At 39.3% G+C, this 19,403-nt stretch overlaps 1 protein-coding gene and 1 long non-coding RNA gene across 2 annotated transcripts in view; one reads left to right on the top strand and one right to left on the bottom strand.

Moving 5' to 3' along the window:
* Positions 1-19,403, bottom strand: part of LOC143138210 (inactive carboxypeptidase-like protein X2) — a 289,505-nt gene that overhangs the window by 136,728 nt on the left and 133,374 nt on the right. The window lies entirely within an intron of this gene.
* LOC143138214 (uncharacterized) lies at positions 2,627-3,746 on the top strand. The gene is made up of 2 exons (XR_012990166.1): positions 2,627-2,925; positions 3,002-3,746. It is a non-coding gene; the product is annotated as an uncharacterized LOC143138214 (long non-coding RNA).

The following is a 19,403-nucleotide window of genomic DNA, read 5'->3' as shown; positions in this document are numbered from 1 at the left end:
TGGGCCTTTATTTTTTTATTCCAATATGGGCAGTATAGTCTAGGCCTACAGTAATCCCAACTTTAAACAACACTCAATTTCATCACAGCTCAGATGATTCATGGCAAAAAACAATAAAAGGCTACATTGATAAATAGCAGGGGCAATAGGATTGGATTCTATAATAGCCTATAACTTCAACCGAAAGGTTAGTCGCGTCTCAAGGAGTCCAAGAGTGCGCCTCACACACACCAGCTCCGTTGAACAGTGTATTTTTCGTGTTTAAGAGCTAAAAAAGTTGATTAGAGTCACATTTGAAATGTCGGGTAGCCTAAATTATAGCCTATAGCGCGTGCATCTCAGAGGAAGAGATTTTGGAGAGAGAGGATTTAACCTAGGTGATGATTATTTGTATCTGGTGGTAATTAGACTTCAGTATGGATACCTACGAATTGTTTTGAATAAAAAAAGATAAGACAACAAATGAAATGTGACCCTGCAAGGCGAAACCAGTCGTTTTGGTAAAATTTACAAAATTAAGTTGTATTCACACGAACGGCCATAAGCTTTCCAACAATATGTATATCGAGGGTATGTGTAATGTATGTGCATTTGCACTAATTGGTAGCTGTGGGTATCCGTAGTTCATGTCTGTATCGCGGGGTTCTGAAGATGCTGAGTAAAAGTCAAGCCTGCATTATAAAGTTGTCCTCTTGATTTCATTAAACATAACATGGTGTCAGAATAAACGTAAAAGAAGATAAGAAAAAGGGAAATGGCAAACTTGGGTCTGCAACCACCGTCAGCTTTGAGCCTGCAAGGTAATCTTTCCGAAAACTGGAAAAGTTGGATTCGACGTTTTGAGCTATATTGCATTGCTAGCGGAATAGACAAAAAGACAGAAGCTGTACAATGTGCCACGTTTTTGCATGTTACTGGCGAAGAAGCAATAAAAGTAAGCAGCACGTTTGAATTCAGTGATGAAGAGAAAGACAAAATTGCTGTGCTAAAGCAAAAGTTCAAAGAATACTGCGAACCTAGAAAACACCTGCCATACACACGCCATATGTTCTTCACACGAGCACAAGGACCGTCGGAAACTATAGATGCATATGTCACGGATTTGAAAAGCAAAGCAAAGGACTGTGAGTTTGGAGACTTGCACGACTCATTGGTACGCGACAGAATTGTATGTGGCATAAATAACGACCAAGTGAGAGGGAGATTGCTTAGAGAGGCGGATTTAACGCTGCAAAAGGCAATTGACGTCTGTCGAGCAAGTGAAATCACGTCCAGCTAAGTGAAAGCATTGAATGATGAAGTAGAAGTGCACAAAATCCGGACTGTGAAATCATAAAAGGGCTACAAAGGCAATGTAAAGACAGAAAAGGAAGAGCAGAAAAGTGCAAACTGCAACAGATGTGGCTACAAACACGAAGCTAGGAAGTGTCCAGCATTTGGTCAGACATGCAAGGTATGCAACTAGAAAAATCATTTTGCAAAAATGTGCAATTCGCAAAGCTACACAAGAAAGATGCACACAGTTGAGCAGAATGAGAGCTGCATAGACATGTTTATTGGCACAGTTCAAGTACATCATGAGAAATGCATTCATACTGTCAGAACAGATGATGAAGAAATGTGGACAGAAAGTTTGAAAATAAACAGAAGAAATGTGACATTTAAACTTGATACCGGTGCAGAATGTAACGTAATGACAGAGAAAACATTCAGCTCACTGGACATTAAAGGAAAACTGGCATCATCCAAATGCAAGTTAGTAGCATACACTGGTCACAAAATGGCATCGTTGGGCAAGAAATTCATCACATGTGAGTACAAAGGACTGAAACACAAGATAGAATTTGAAATCATACAGAAGGATGCTCCACGGGATCCATCAATTCAGCCGTGCCTACTGGTCGCGGTTCGAACCGGCAACCCTCCGGTTACAAGTCCAAAGCGCTAACCAGTAGACCACGGCTGCCCCAACACGGCTATGTTGTAGGCTATGAGTTATTGACGGCACTAACTTTTACAAAAGACCAGAAAACAATGTTAAGGCAAGAAGAATGGTTTGTGTGTTTTCTTCCTACACCTCACTGTAAGCTATTTTGTTGCTCTGATTGGTTAGGTCTATCCAATTGAGTGCAGAGGCATTCCCCCCCTGTATCGGTTGAAACACGCCCCATAATTATGTCCCAATGGAGCAGTATCAGACTCATATTCTGACTAGAATTGAGTATGACTACGTCAAGCTAATAGAGCAGTGCTCTCCATGAAAATAATAAAATGAGTTTTTGTTCTGAAAACTGCATTCAAAATCACGATGGTTAGAGAATGTTCAATATGTTCAATATCCCTAACGGAATGCATGTCTGCCAAAAATGACAAAATACGATCGTTATATTAATAATCCAAATGAACGGCAAACTCTGAAATATAGTCTGAAATGAGATGTTATTATCATTGAGACAACAGGGGTATACAAAAAAAATGTGATTGTAGCTTACAGCAGCCGACTATTAGGTTAAGTTTATAATGTTGTGGACGGCATCTTCTGCCCCACATCTGTGCGCGCATCTAGTTTTGTTGGCAAACGGGAAACCCGTCTATGAGTGGCTTAGTTGTAACAGCGCGTTACAACTAACCCCGCTGGGTCACGTTTGTTATAAGAAAAGATAGCTCCTGCTATGTGTTGACTATATGTTTTAAAACGGTGTTCATTTTTAGCCTACAAGACGATTATTAGATGATACAAGATAAGAGTCAGAGAGCTGCACCTGTCATATGGTGGAGACTAGGAACCATAGGTGGGGAAGTAGTTGAGTGACGGACTAGCCGGCGCTCATGTAAACAAACCAGCTGTAGCTTATCAACTGATAACTGATTACTAATTGCACTGAGTTATGGGATTACACTTGATTGGTAGGAAGGGGGAGAGAGGTATGTTGATAAGCCAGTGTGAATATGCCTGTGGAGAGTTCGTGCCTTGTCTCTGGCTTGTCTTTGTGTGTTGCAGCGTTGGAGTGGTGGATCGCTAAAGGACCGGCGGACGGCCTATGTCACCAGCTAAACAAGCAGTTTTAACGCAGAACGGCATCTGGTTGAGCCCGGAGAAGGGGAGCAGACTGTGTGATCTGGAACGCCACTGGCCACGACGACGCGGGGGAGAACATCGGAATAACGCTCAATAACGACAGGCCACAGACTGCAGACTGCCGGACCAGTGATCAGTGTGGAATTACACCTCCCTTACGCAACTGCCTTGGGGGGAGAGAAGTGTGGAGCTTTCCCCCCATGTTGAGCTAAGTGGCCTTTCCCTTCCGTTTAGAGTTATTCATAGTTTGAGTGCGGGTTTGCTTGTGCGTGATTGGGGGGTAGTGTAACGTAGTGAGCAGAGCATTGGCGCTTACGTGGGTAGCGGGTGGAGTACAACTAGCGGGGGCTCCTTAATATATATTTATTTGGGTATGGGGATCTATTGTATTAAAGGGTTGTGAGCCTCTCAAATTCCTGTAGTGCCACCCGGTGTTCGTGTGTAGGGTTAAACTTCCCCAAGTGCTGTATGACAGAAGTGTGTTTGTGTGTGTGTGTGTTTGTCATGTGTTCCAGCTTAGGCCTCTGGTAGAAAGGAAAGGACTGGACTCCCTTCACGGTCGACATTGGATTAGGAGAGTGGAGGGCCAAAGAATTGACATTGGACTATTTTAATTATATCATCTATGAATATTAATGAACTTTAAAATAAAGTATTTTTGTACCTATTTCTCTGAGTCTGTGTGTGGGTGCAGGGGGAGTGCTTCATTACAGCCAAAATTTAAGTATAAATTAATTGTTGGAAACTAAGTTCACATAACCACGACTACTGAACCTGTGACACACCCACAACTCAGTAATCGAAAGACAAGTAGCTGTCACCTATTTACTTTGATGCCTTCAAAAGACGTTTTGCTGTAGATCTACGTGAAAACACGTCCATACTGACTGAACATTTGTGGAACACCTCTCATAGTAATGTGGTTAACTGACCAATAGCATGCCTCGATCAACCCTCTGCAACTAGCAAAAAAGTCCATGTTACATTTAACCCTGCGTTACTTTGTACCCCGCGCTCCCCTGCAGCTTTCTGAAGCGGTGCTTTCTGAAGCTAATGTAACAACATATACTATGGAGTAGGGCTGCACGATATATCTAAAATCTATCGTTATCGCGATATCAACGCTTGCGATGGACATACCGCAAAGATTACTTAATTTTCGATACATTTTGATACATTTTCTGTGCCGCACGCATTCCATACAGTCTATGGTGTATTCACATTCTGAATGTCAACATATTTTACCAAACCGATGCTGTCATCCAGCCCTAGAAGCCCGTCCCCCACCAGTTTAGGTGTGTGGTGTTTTAGGTGTTGAGGCAGGAGCTAAGTCGTGATGGCTGAAGACAGTGAGTCAAGCGAGGTAGGCTACACTTAGGTGAAGAGGAATTGGTGACTAAAAGGAAAAACATGCCTGTTATAGGGAAATATTTTGGTTTTATGAAGGCCGACTTATTACAAACACAGCGCCAAATGCGTTCTCCACCGTGTTCAAATAAACAATTTCTTTCGTTGTTGTTATAGGATCAGAAGATAGCCTATCTGTCTTTCACTGTAAGGCTTGTATTTCATAATTTGCATTTAGCAAAAGCCCCAGACAGCAGCAGAGAGGTAATCAGGATTCGTTATTTGTAAAAGTTGTTTAGCCTACTTTGTTAGCCTGGACTGTGTGATCGCAGCCACTTACTTTCACTTTCCGCTGCCCTCGTAGTCGGCATGCCGGTAGCCTAATAACGTGGGATGCGCAGCGTATGAGGTTACAGACTGGGATACTTAAGATTTTAGATGAGTGACCGCCGCGATATAGCTTAAGTACAGTAGCTTTTTTGCTAGGCCTAGCGAAGGCTGGCAATGTGGAATATTCCGCTGGTTGGTGCGCAAGTATTCAGATTGGCTGTCTATCCGTCTTTTACGAGGATTTTCTTGGAGCACATCTTCCACACAACTTCGATAGCCTAGTCAGTGGGTATCTTGTCCACCTAGGCTACATAATATACTGCTCAAAAAATTAAAGGAACACTTACAGTTTTCCACAATTGTTCAAACCAATTTTTTGAAACCTTCCACCCTTCTCTCCATTCTCAAACTACATTCACAGAATGTCTGACAGTTCTTGCAAAATAAAACACTCGCCTTAAAAGTTTTTCTTCTGCTCAGAATCAAACAGTGTCAGCACCAATCCAGTGTATGATTGAAGTGTCCCCTTAATTTTTGAGCAGTATATTTTATATTGTTTATGTAGAAAATTATACATTTATTTCTGTAATTATACATTTACCCCCCACCCTTCAGTCTATGTTAGCAGCAAGTAGAATGGAGAAAAACATTAAATATTTAAATATCGCAAGTTATATCGTTATCGCAGTACTCAATAATGTTATCGCATATCGCATGTTTTCCTAATATCGTGCAGCCCTACTATGGAGTGAGAATTGTCTCAAAATGATTTAAATATATATAAAAGGATATATATATACATACATTTATATATATCCAAATACACAATACAAATATAAAAATGTGACATACAAATAAACAATTTTATATAAATAAACGTGTCTTTGTAAATATATTTTTGAGATTTGAAAATAAATATGCTTGACTTTGTATGTGGAATCCGCATTTGTGAATCTCCTTTTTGCTTTTATGTTGATGACGTCATTTTGAGACATTCCTACTGCACACCAAGATCCACAAATAAATACCACTAGATTTGAATGCGAAGACATCCTCCACTGAACAACCAGCAGATGGCAGTGTTGTACAACATGTCTGTTATCAACTGATAGCAACTGAATCTTTCTGACGCTGTTTTCCCTAGTTCAGTTCAGTCAAGTGGTCTTTGACTAGCAGGATTAACGACATGGAAGACACTGTCTTAAAACGGCGCTACACATCGAAACCGATAATAAATCGTTCTGGCTAGTTGTTATTATTTACCTATCCATTTAATCCAGTGTCTTCCATGTCGTTAATCCTGCTAGTCATATATGAAGGTATATTGGGTGCAAAAGTGACGAGCACATTTAACTGCAGATTTTGCATGTGCACACTAAAGTCATAAATGTGTAACAGTAAAGTTGAAGTTGTACATATTTTTTTTATATTTTGTTAACACAAAATAGGGGCTACGGGTTCACAAATCCTTTTTACAGGTACACAAATCCTATCCTGTGAGTCACAACTTTGAGTCATGCACTCGACACTTTTGCTCCAATCGTTGCAGCGCAGTTTGTGCGAAACACATTTGCACATCCGTGTTTCATAATCTGAGAACATGCACAACATTCGTGCATTTGTAAACCCAAATGTGAACTAATGCATCCGAAGTTGTGAGATCTGTGAAATAATTTCTCATTAATAAAATTCTACAGATCGCTTTGATTTTCTTGCACGACTACAAGTGAATTGATACAAGTGCTCGAATCTGCTTCTACGAGTGACGATACTTTTGCTCCTGGCTAGGTGATATAATAGGAGCAAAAAGATATGTATGTGTGCACGTCGAGCTAATCGATCGAGAAAACAAGGCGGCCGGATCTGGATCCTGGATCGCGCTCAGACTACCATTGCCTGCTCATAAAGTAACCTCAGCATGTTTCTTTATCAATGAAGGACACACGATTTATAGTTTTTCTTTGCAGAAAGCGAGGAAAAAATATTTGTTGCGGTGTGCGGTGTTTTACGACCTTATTATTCATAATGTCTGCACAGCAAACAATTGCTAACTTGCCTAGCACTATCCAATAGTCTTCGTGCAATATACAAGTCAGCTGTTCGAAAATTGCAGAACGATTGTGTCAGATTGTGTGTCCTAACGATTTTGGACGAGCAGTGTTATATTTCTGTACTTCTAAACTAGTTATTTATCTAGCGATAGCTAGCTAGCTTGATCTGGCACTGGAGGATTTAGCAAGCAGGTAAGCTAAGCTAAACATAGCCGTCATGATAATGTAAACCAACAAACAAGATAACTTTCTTCATATTATTATCATGTTACTTACCTTATGTGAGTTGCACATTTTTATACATGTGTCTCTATGTCATACTGCAGTCTTTCAACGGATTGTAAATGATTGTAAATTAATTTAGGTCCGTGGCTCTCTAAAAGAGCCTCTTGTGCTGTAACTTTTACAGACAGTCTTAACAGCTACCATTGAATTTCTAGACAACTCCGGTCTGAGTTTGACAGGCGTAGTAACAACTAGACTGCATTTCCGGCGGGAACTGCTTAAGTGTGCTTGCCCTGGTCCGGTCACCAACGTGAGCAGACAGTGCATACGCTATGCTGAACCTGGCTGGATCCAAGCATTCTAACAGTGCCTTTCAGTGTTGGAGCAGTGGCAATACCTCAAAAGCTCTATTAAACTATTGCCTTGCGGGGTGAATGCGGTTCGTTGGGTTTTACCTGTGGTCTGCCTTCGAATTTAGCTTCTATGACTAAAATCAAATCAATAAAATAAAACAACAGCAGTGATTGGCTGCAAAAATAAATGTCACGCGTCTTGCACCTCTCAAACTGGGCTATCGGGTAACCTAGAGAAAAATGTGAAATTATGAAATATGACTAAGGCATTAAAATGCTGCTTGTTTGTCAGGATACTTTTTCACAGATTTATTTTAGAAATATGAGCTATGAGTATGAATGTTATGAATGTTCCATCCCCTAATTCGGTTTTACTGGTATATTTGACAAATAATCTATATGGATTTGCTCTATAAAGACCTTATGTCTGTTTGGGATTGTTTTGAGAGCCTATTGATGTATCTCCACATGTCCACAACATTAGTGATGGGTTTTTTTTTTGTGTGAATGTATTTTACTTAACTCATTAAATGTAGCTGGATACTCATGAACGCATGCCACAATAGGAGTAATTTTAGCAACACCGTATTTTGTGTGGCCCATAACGACCCAGTGGATCATGAAAACGTGCCAAAATTCACATTCCTTGCTTGATGTTGGTACATTAATCCCATTCAGATTGCCACTTATCTGAGATGTAAGAGTTCAGTATAGGTTTAAGGTCTGGGGCACGGATTTGACATTCTGTGACTTCTTCATTGAGGACTTGCTTTGCAGCACTGTCCGCTTTCTCATTTCCCCTCAGACCAACATGGCCTGGGACCCAGCAAAAAACTACACTCAAGTTCTGGTTCTTTAGACGTTCTAGTTGATCAAGCTCAGCTTTGGTTGTATACTTTTTGCGTGACATTATAGCCATTATAGCATTATTGCAATTTAATTTAATGCAATTTACTTTTATGATTAAATAAAATTAATTTATTCCTCTCACCCATAGTTTTCTATTTATTTACAAATGTACATAGGCCTACTGTAATTACATTTATACATAGTTATTCTACTGATCTTCATACTATTCATCCTGCACATAAACTTACTCTTACTACTCTTATAATGTTGTTTCTGCACTACAATGACACTGTTACCACACTGCACATAGCTGTATGTTATGTACATATCTGTTATATTTGTCATATTGAATATCCATATTTATTCTGTTTTATTATATTCTGTTAATACACTGCATATATATTATTATTTCTACTATTATAATGTTACTGTTACATCTACATACATTATTCTACTTATTGTATGAGGTAACTGCTACTTACTGCACATATTTAATTCATATTACTCTAAATCAACTCTATACTACTGTCTACATTACACTATAGTTATTGACCTGTCTCTGTATATTTCATCACCTTTCTATACTTTGCATCACATTGCATGCATACTTAGGCTACATGAATCACAGCTAAGATCTTTGGTTGCTATGAAGGCCAGTCGTTCTAAATGGATGGTTGCTATGGCCAAAGGCCAGTTCTATCTCTGCCGTTGTCAAGCGGGCATATCCTAGAATTCTGATTAACCTTATCTTATTTCAATTTATTGTGCTTATAGAGCGCCAAAACATAACACATGTATCATGGCGCTTTACAGAATGTAGGCAATCAGAGAAAGAAGGAAAGAAAGGAAGAAAAGGAAAGCAAGAGAGAGGCCCATGGGTAACAGGGGCGAGGAAAAACTCCCTAGAATTGGAGATATATATAGGAAGAAACCTCGAGCAGATCCACGACTCAAGGGCCTGACCCATCTGCCTAGGGTCAGTACATGACAGTAAGGTCTGTATACATGACAAATGCATATGATAGTCGGGTGTAGAGAATAAGACATGGTGTTAAGCACTTGAGCTGAAAGTTACAAGAGGTGGGATGATTACGTATCCGTTATGGTAATTCGTTATTCCTGATTTAGTGACAGAAAGTTCAATAGTCCAGCGTTGGGATTGTCCAGGGGAAGGGAGTTTTCGAGGGGCATGTGGTGGGTTGGTGGATGGGCCAGTAATCCGGGCAGAGTTGTCATAGGCTGGTGGTGGGTCGCTAGGCTGTACGGGCCAGGAGTCCAGATAGGGGGCAGTAATAGGGCAGTCGAGGATGGGACTTCAGGTGAGATGGGTGAGGAGGGCCAACACACGGATGGTTGATGACTGGTGATGATATACCTCACAAGTGAGGTACAGTAAGGGGGAAGAAAGAGAGATGTAGAGTGGGTTAATATTACTGAAAATCAAAATGGTTAATGTCAATAAGTAATCAGTAGTACTATATATTGTTACAGTATACCATGGTGGGAATAGGCAAGAGAGGGAGAGTTGAGAGAGAGAGAGAGAAGGGGAGAGGAGAGGGGGGGGGGTTGTACGGCGTGACACATGAAAAGTCCATGACAGCACTATGCTATAGCAGCATAACTAAGGCATGGTGAGGGGTAGTCGACACCAGCGCAGGTATGGTCAGTGACCACCATCGCACGTGCGACTGGGGTGCCAGTCACACGAGGACTCAGCAGGGTGGTCCATTCCAAAAAACCCTGAGGTGGGTGAATTTCCACGCACCATACCTAACTATGGGAGGCAGTAAAGAGGTATGTTTTAACTCTAGACTTAAAAATAGGGAGGGTGTCTGCTAGTCGAATTGAGGTAGGAAGATTATTCCAGAGGAGGGGTGCGCGATAGCTGAAAGCTCTGCCTCCTACTGTAGTTTTTGAGATTCTTGGAATTACAAGAAGGCCAGTATTCTGTGATCGTAGCGGTCTGGGTGGGTTATATGGAACTAGGAGATCTTTAATATATTCTGGTGCCTGGCCATTAATGGCTTTGTATGTTAGAAGTAATATTTTGAAGTCAATGCGACTTCTAACAGGCAGCCAGTGTAGAGATGCCAGGATAGGGGAAATATGTTCATATTTTTTAGTTCTAGTGAGTGTGCGAGCAGCTGCATTTTGTATAAGCTGTAAGCTCTTTAGACAGGTGTTATTGCAGCCAGCGTATAGAGCATTGCAATAATCAATCCTTGAGGTGACAAAAGCATGGATTAATTTCTCAGCGTCTGGTAGGGATAAAGACTTCCTTATCTTTGAAATGTTCCTTAAATGATAGAATGAAACTTTGGTAATATGTTTTATGTGATTACTTAGTGATAGGTCTTGGTCAATTGTAACTCCTAGATTTTTAACACATGTGGATGAGGATAGTCGGAGATCAGTAAATGTAGCCTGTGATGAGGATAGGATATCCCTCATCTTTTTAGGACCTAAAACCATGACTTCTGTTTTATCGAGTTCAAAAGCAGGAAATTGTTTGTCATCCATGTCTTTATGTCTCGTATACATGTGTCAAGTTTGGCTTACGGAGTCAATTCGTCAGGTTTTATGGAAAGGTATAGTTGTGTATCGTCTGCATAAGAATGAAATTTAATGCCATGTTTCCTAATTTCTGAGCCTAGAGGAAGCATATAGAGAGAAAATAACAGGGGCCCTAGTACTGAGCCTTGAGGCACCCCATATTTTACCATAGTCTGGGTAGATGGTTCATTGTGAACCTGTACAAATTGTCTGCGGTTGGAAAGGTATGATCTAAACCAAGCGAGTGCTGAGTCTTTAATGCCTATCGAATGTTCAAGCCTGTGGAGTAGTATGTTGTGGTCTATGGTGTCGAAGGCAGCACTGAGGTCCAGGAGGACCAATATTGATATATGTCCATTATCGGCAGCGATGAGGAGGTCATTAAAAACTTTAACTAAGGCTGATTCAGTACTGTGGTGAGCTCTGAAACCAGACTGATATAATTCTTGGATTTTATTCATATGCAAGAAGGTACCAATTTGTTTCGACACTATTTTTTCTAGTATTTTTGACAAAAAAGGGAGATTAGATATAGGCCTATAGTTGGCCAGGTTGTTAGGGTCAAGGGTAGGCTTTTTGAGGGATGGCTTAATGACAGATAATTTAAACGACTGTGGTACATGGCCTGATAGCAGTGAGTTATTTATAATCTGGAGCAAAGCATTATCCAACAAAGGAAGAGCAGTCTTCAGAAGATGAGTAGGAATAGGATCTAGTAGACTAGTTGTAGATTTTGATGAAGAGATTGTGGAAGTGAGGTCTAATATGTCAATAGGTGTAAATGAATTCAACGTTGTTCGTCTCATCTGTGATTCAATTATGTTTTCGCTACCGTTCAGCAATGGAGTATAAATATTTGGTGAGACTGACTGGATCTCTAATTGTTTCAATTTTGTCATTGAAAAAGTTCATGAAGTCATTACTGTTTAGGCAAATAGGGATAGATTCGGTTACTTCGGTGTGGTTCTTCGTCAGGCGGGAGATTGTGGTAAAGAGAAATTTTGTATTGTTTTTGTTTTCTTCGATCAGCGAGGAGTAGTAAGTTGACTTGGCTTCGTTGAGTGCTTTTTTGTAGGTGATAAGGCTATCTTTCCATGCTTGGCGAAAAACTTCCAATTTAGTGGTACGCCATTTTTGTTCAAGTTTACGCGCTGTTCGTTTGAGTGTTTTTGTCTGTGTGGTATACCATGGAGCACGCCTTACTTGTTTTCTCATTCTCTTTTTGAGTGGTGCTACTGAATCAAGGGTTGAGCGTAATGAGTTCATCACATTATCAGTTAACAAGTCGACCTCGGCTGGATTAAGGAATGGGCCTTCTGATAGGCCTACCACATGAGTCCGGAATGGGGCAAGCGTAAGCGAAATTTTTTCTAGAAAGTCAGCATTAGTTTTTTCAGATAAGCCGCGGCTGTAGTATTCAGCTAAATTGGGTACTGCATGTTGTAATGTCATTGTAAAAGTAATTAGATGGTGGTCAGTTAAGGTCGGGTGTTGTGGAAAGATTGTTAACTGCTCTATGTTTATGCCGTATGATAAGACTAGATCAATAGTATGGTTATGTCGGTGCGTGGGCGAATTAACATTTTGGCAGAACCCGACATGGTCAATTAGGGATTGAAATGCAATTGTGAGACAATCGTGCACATTATCCATATGAATATTAAAATCACCCAATATAAGTATTTTTTCTGTTTGGATAGTTAAAGTAGAAAGGAAATCAGAAAATTCCTCTAAGAAATCAGTGTAGGGGCCAGGGGGTCTGTACAATGTGACCACAGTTACAGGCTGATCAGTTTTCCAGTCTGGCGGTAAAAAATTGAGGACTAGAACTTCAAAAGATTTAAACTTGTGTGTGAGCTTGGGAGATGTGAGAAGACTAGATAGATAGATTGTAGCTACTCCACCTCCCCTGCCAGTGTGGCGTGGTACATGATAATTCAAATGGGAGGGAGGTGTAGACTCATATAATGGAAGGTATTCATCTGGTTTAAGCCAGGTTTCAGTAAGACACATAACATCTATATGATTGTCAGTAATAATTTCATTAACCAAGGCAATTTTACTTGACAGTGATCGAATATTAAGTAAAGCAAGTGTAAGTTGCGTTTTTGGAGGAATTTGCTTCACCGAAGAAGTTTTTATTGTTGAAACATCTCGCCTACTTCCATACAGTGGGTCCCATTAAAGGGGTGGTTCAGGATTTTGGACATAAGACCTCATTTCCAAGTAAGCAAGTGTGATATTTATCAGTGGAGACCGTTTTCAACACGTTTCATCCAGTCCTTCTAATTGCAGAGTTCGTAGGTGCTAGGCTAGCGCAAGTCAACGGTATGTGCTAGCCTGCCACTAATGACAGTCTTACCCACTCCAAAGTACACCCGAGGCAAATTCCAGACAATCGATGTAAATGTCTGTGTTGATAGAATAGTGTGAGAAATACAACCCTCGCATCGCGTTGCAATAGTTATACTTTGGTCCCTGAAGTTGGTAGTAGTCATTTTGCATCTCAGCGGCGGACTGATATTACCAAGGCTACTAGGTATCCCCATTGGAGTGCGCTTTACTGTTTACTTTTCGGCGCAGTACTACTACCGGAGCAAGTATAATTCCGCCGCTGCTAAGAAACTATTTCCTCAAAATGTAATGCGATCGTTGAAATGCAAGGATAGAATAACGTTAGAAATAACACTATCAAAACAGACATTTACATCGATAGTCTGGCGTTATAATTTATTTGCCTCGGGTGTACTTTGGAGTGGGTAAAACTGTTTTTAGTGGCAGGCTATCACATACCGTTGACTTGCGCTAGCCTAGCACCTGCGAACTCTGCAATTAGAAGGACTGGATGAAACGTGTTTCCACTGATATCACACTTGCTTACTTGGAAAACCGTGGTAAAGTTGGTTTTATATTGGACGTTGGATATTCGACACATTCGAAAAATCTATTTAGCACTGACTACGAGGGTCGAGTTTGGGTCAAACCAACTTTAATGTGTTTAAACAAGGCCTGCCTATATTACACAAAGCTTATTTTGTCCAAAAACCCATGTTTTGATTTTATGAATTTTTTATGCTGATGAAAGATTTCAATCTATTATGTGGCTTCACCTTTTGACTTACCCATACTAAAACACATCTCCTGAACTCGCCTTACTGCCCTTTCTAGTACACAAAGCTTCTTTTTCCCTAAAACCTACTCTTTGATTTTATACAATTTTTAATGTTAAATGTTTCAAATCTATTATGCGGCTTGCCCTTTTGACCTACCCATGTCAAAACACATCTGGTGAACTCGGATTACTGCTCTATATAGTACACAAAGCTTCTTTTTCCCAAAAACCCATTCTTTGATTTTATAAATATTTTGTAATGTAAAAAAAATGCTATAAATGCTTTAAATCTATTATGCGGCTTGACCTTTTGACCTACCCATGTCAAAACACATCTGTTGCACTCAGCTAACTGCCCTTCATAGTGCACAACACTTCTTTTTTCCAGAAACTCCCTCTTTGATTTTATATTAATTTTTTACTTTATAAAAATGCTATAAATCTATTATGCGAATTGACCTTTTGACCTACCCATGTCAAAACACATCTGCTGCACTCAGCTAACTGCCCTACATAATACACAAAGCTTATTTTGTCCAAAAACTTACTCTTTGATTTTATATTAATTTTTTACTATTCAAAAAATGCTATAAATCTATAATGCGACCTGACCTTTTGACCTACCCATGTCAAAACACATCTGCTGCACTCAGCTAACTGCCCTACATAGTACACAAAGCTTCTTTTTTTCAAAAATGCACTCTTTGATTTTATATTATTTTTTTACTATTCAAAAATGCTATAAATCTATTATGCGGCTTCCCCTTTCGACTTACCCATGTCAAAACACATCTGTTGCACTCAGCTAACTGCCCTACATAGTACACAAAGCTTCTTTTTTTCAAAAACTCACTCTTTGATTTTATATCATTTTTTTACTATTCAAAAATGCTATGAATCTATTATGTGCCTTCACCTTTTCACCTACACATGTCAAAACACATCAGTTGTACTCAGCTAATTTCCCTTCATAGTACACAAAGCTTCTTTCTTCCAAAAACTCACTCTTTGATTTTATATTAATTTTTTACTTTATAAAAATGCTATAAATCTATTATGCGAATTGACCTTTTGACCTACCCATGTCAAAACACATCTGCTGCACTCAGCTAACTGCCCTACATAATACACAAAGCTTATTTTGTCCAAAAACGTACTCTTTGATTTTATATTAATTTTTTACTATTCAAAAAATGCTATAAATCTATAATGCGACCTGACCTTTTGACCTACCCATGTCAAAACACATCTGCTGCACTCAGCTAACTGCCCTACATAGTACACAAAGCTTCTTTTTTTCAAAAATGCACTCTTTGATTTTATATTATTTTTTTACTATTCAAAAATGCTATAAATCTATTATGCGGCTTCCCCTTTCGACTTACCCATGTCAAAACACATCTGTTGCACTCAGCTAACTGCCCTACATAGTACACAAAGCTTCTTTTTTTCAAAAACTCACTCTTTGATTTTATATCATTTTTTTACTATTCAAAAATGCTATGAATCTATTATGTGCCTTCACCTTTTCACCTACACATGTCAAAACACATCAGTTGTACTCAGCTAATTTCCCTTCATAGTACACAAAGCTTCTTTCTTCCAAAAACTCACTCTTTGATTTTATATTAATATTTTACTATTCAAAAATGCTATAAATCTATTATGCGGCTTCCACTTTCAACCTACCCATGTTAAAACACATCTGTTACACTCATCTAACTGCCTAAAAAACATCTAAAAAAATAATATAAAATCAAAGAGTAAGTTTTTGGAAAAAAGAAGCTTTGTGTACTATGTAGGGCAGTTAGCCGAGTGCAACAGATGTGTTTTGACATGGGTAAGTCGAAAGGGGAAGCCGCATAATAGATTTATAGCATTTTTTGAATAGTAAAAAATTAATATGAAATCAAAGAGTATGTTTTTGGACAAAATAAGCTTTGTGTATTATGTAGGGCAGTTAGCTGAGTGCATCAGATGTGTTTTGACATGGGTAGGTCAAAAGGTCAATTCGCATAATAGATTTATAGCATTTTTATAAAGTAAAAAATTAATATAAAATCAAAAAGTGAGTTTCTGGAAAAAAGAAGCGTTGTGCACTATGAAGGGCAGTTAGCTGAGTGCAACAGATGTGTTTTGACATGGGTAGGTCAAAAGGTCAAGCCGCATAATAGATTTAAAGCATTTATAGCATTTTTCTTACATTAAAAAATATTTATAAAATCAAAGAATGGGTTTTTGGGAAAAAGAAGCTTTGTGTACAATATAGAGCAGTAATCTGAGTTCACCAGATGTGTTTTGACATGGGTAGGTCAAAAGGGCAAGCCGCATAATAGATTTGAAACATTCAACATTAAAAATTGTATAAAATCAAAGAGTAGGTTTTAGGGAAAAAGAAGCTTTGTGTACTAGAAAGGGCAGTAAGGCGAGTTCAGGAGATGTGTTTTAGTATGGGTATGTCAAAAGGTGAAGCCGCATAATAGATTGAAATCTTTTATCAGCATAAAAAAATCATAAAATCAAAACATGGGTTTTTGGACAAAAGAAGCTTTGTGTAATATAGGCAGGCCTTGTTTAAACACATTAAAGTTGGTTTGACACAAACTCGACCCTCGTAGTCAGTGCTAAATAGGTTTTTCGAATGTGTCGAATATCCAACGTCCAATATAAAACCAACTTTACCACGGTACTTGGAAATGAGGTCCTATGTCCAAAATCCTGAACCACCCCTTTAAGAAGTGGCCACCTCATTCGCGCTTACCGTGATGATTCACGCAGCAACATTATTAAATTAATCTGTCACCATATGTCTATGCCTACGTTTGCAAAGAGGAGAACATTTTAATTTGATTCACAATGAAATGTTACATTTAATGTACATGTTGACAATGAGTAGGCTAGTTTTGGTTGTTGTTGGTGGTGTTAGGCTACTGCATCCCTTAGTTATGCCTACCATGCAAAATTGTTCCCTCGCAATTGGAAGCAAAGATTCTAGAGCTCTGTTCTAGAATCTTTGATTGGAAGCTCCTGTAGACGCATTCCAAAATAGATTATCAGGGTCTGGATTGTCCAGGCTAATTTCAAAACACCGCGACGTGAAATCAAATATCCTTGCTTGATTACTAGCTCCGCTTTAACCCTCTCTGGTGAAATGCCACAAAAAGCAATGCCCACTCAGGAGATAGTTAACTAATTAACATGCATAGAAACGTAGGCTACTAAATAAATCATAACCGTGATGTCCATTTTCACCGCTATACTGACTATCATACTAGATATCAAATACATAGTGGAAAATAAAGACAAAAGTTCGTTGGCAGACTTAGCTAGCAGTCTAAAAACAAAGTAAACATATGCTAACATTCAGTCCCTCGTTGGCATTCATAAAACTCTTCATTCAAGTAGCCTACAACTGGTAGGCTACGTAATTAAAAGGTTCACGTCTAACTTACTTGGTTCATCAACGCACACCTTCACAAACTGTATTCCCGTCGTAGGCTACTGATATTGCAGTCATGAACAGCCACAATGCAAACTCATTACCCCAGAAATAAAACAACGTGCCTTCTCACGTTGGTCCTCTGTGAAATGTAATACAACAGTGCCACCTAGTGTCTTGCATTAACATTAAAAGTGTGAAATGGCCGCTGCCTACCCAGAATGCCTTGCAAGTCTTTCAACACCACAAAACTTCTTAATATTACATAATCTTCCGTACATATATTAATTTGCATACTTTTGTACATGTAAAAATTAGAATAATACTCTCCCATCAACTTTTGTACTTGTAAAATTTAGAATAATACTCTCATATCATGACAATTAAGCAAATTAGATATGAAAACCATAATAGTGTACTGCAGAGTACTGCTGGCATATATAGCACATGGTTCTTCTTTCTAAATATCTGTAAGTCCATACTATCCCATGGCATGATATTGAATTGAAGTGCGTGGCAAGGTTGAGATGAATCTGTGTATAGTCCAGCAATATGTAAATGAGGGTGAAGCAGGCACAAGTGGGCTTGAATGTCATGGCATAGATAAAAGGGTTTGTCAATTGGCATAATGTTCTATTTAAAAAAAAAAAAATTCAGATCTTGTGCATCCTCACATTGGAGTCCCGAGTACATGTACAAAGTTTGGTTTCAATATGTGACAGCGTTCCTGAAATAAAACCTAACTTCCTGTTTTGCAGCTACGCTGCCGATTTCGTTTGGCTGTGACGGGCAAACACTTCTGAAAATCAAAAATCCTTTCTGTAACTTTTGTGAGGCTTGGTCCAAGGATCATGTACGTCAAGTTTCGTGAAGTTCGGACCAAATTTGTGACCTGTGAAACTTTAGTTTCGCTTTCTATTCAATCCAATATGGCGGACGAACGACACGCCCACTTGACGTCATCTTCTCGAGCAAGTTACACCGGTACTGCCCGGACGTTTTAAAGTTGGAACGGTGTCTCTGTCTCAAAGGGCCTAGGCACAGGAGCTGGAAAAAAATTAGGGAGACGGGAATAATAACTAGAATTGCGGTTCCGAGGAACTGCAAGAGTGGGTTTGATCAGTGGCATGGAACTCGGCCTCATCCAAGGATTCCAACGGTACCTCATTTATGAAAATCGGGCACACGTATCAAAAGTTGTCTGCATTAACGCAACATCCAATAAGCTAAAACGCATAAATAACATGGTTGCTATGCTGGTTGCTATGGTGGTCGCTAGGTTGACATTACAGGGGTGGTTTCTAGGTTGTTGCTAGGGTAATTAGTTAGTTGCTAGTAAGCCATCTTAAGCTGACTGCATAAAGTGATTATTTTAAGAGATACATTTTCAAACCAGAACTGTGTATAGGTCATGGTTAAAAACGTATCAGAATCTCAGAAATAATCACGTAATGCAGCCAGTTTAAGATTTTTTAAGAAGTCAGATTTTTTAAAGGCAATCAAATTTCTGCTGACTCTCTTCTGGCTGCGGTTAAAGGCCAGCGCCTCCTGAGAGGCCTGAAGGGTCAGTTCTGAGGTTGTTGGCTGCTGGAACCGAAAAAAGGACTGCATTTTCTTAAAAGACAATGTGACTGAAGTGCGGGCAAAGTTTGCACAGAAATGTAAGATTTTTCCCACCCTTATCGACCTTGTCATAAAACTTGTTTAAATGATCACACGACGCCTCCTTGCTGCTTTGTCGTCCACATCAGCATTTCTCAAACTTCTTTGACCTGAGGCCCAGTCAAGGCATACTTTGGGGTCATAGGGCCCACCTACATGAACCCACCCCCTCCTCCCAACCCCTATCAAATTGTAATGATATCACAATTATTATTTTTATACTATATTGCTATACATGCACTTCAAAACAGTCAATGTTTAAAATGCTAAGATTGTTCACAAAAGTTTGTGAAAGCATGCACATCAGAGTACTGCTTTACTAATGTAAAATATAATTAGGCCTACACTAGTTTCTTTGTTTTTGAATTGTTGCATGATGCTTGCATGAGAAATACTTCTCAAA

The sequence above is a fragment of the Alosa pseudoharengus genome, unplaced genomic scaffold (genome assembly GCF_046254945.1).
Source record: "Alosa pseudoharengus isolate Yale_2024_CS ecotype anadromous, Long Island Sound unplaced genomic scaffold, YU_APseudo_1.1 YU_APseudo_1.1_scf_21, whole genome shotgun sequence".
In the NCBI taxonomy this organism is placed as follows: Eukaryota; Metazoa; Chordata; class Actinopteri; order Clupeiformes; family Clupeidae; genus Alosa; species Alosa pseudoharengus.
Note: the sequence above shows the minus strand (reverse complement) of the source record. Positions and strands in the feature narration are given on the sequence as shown.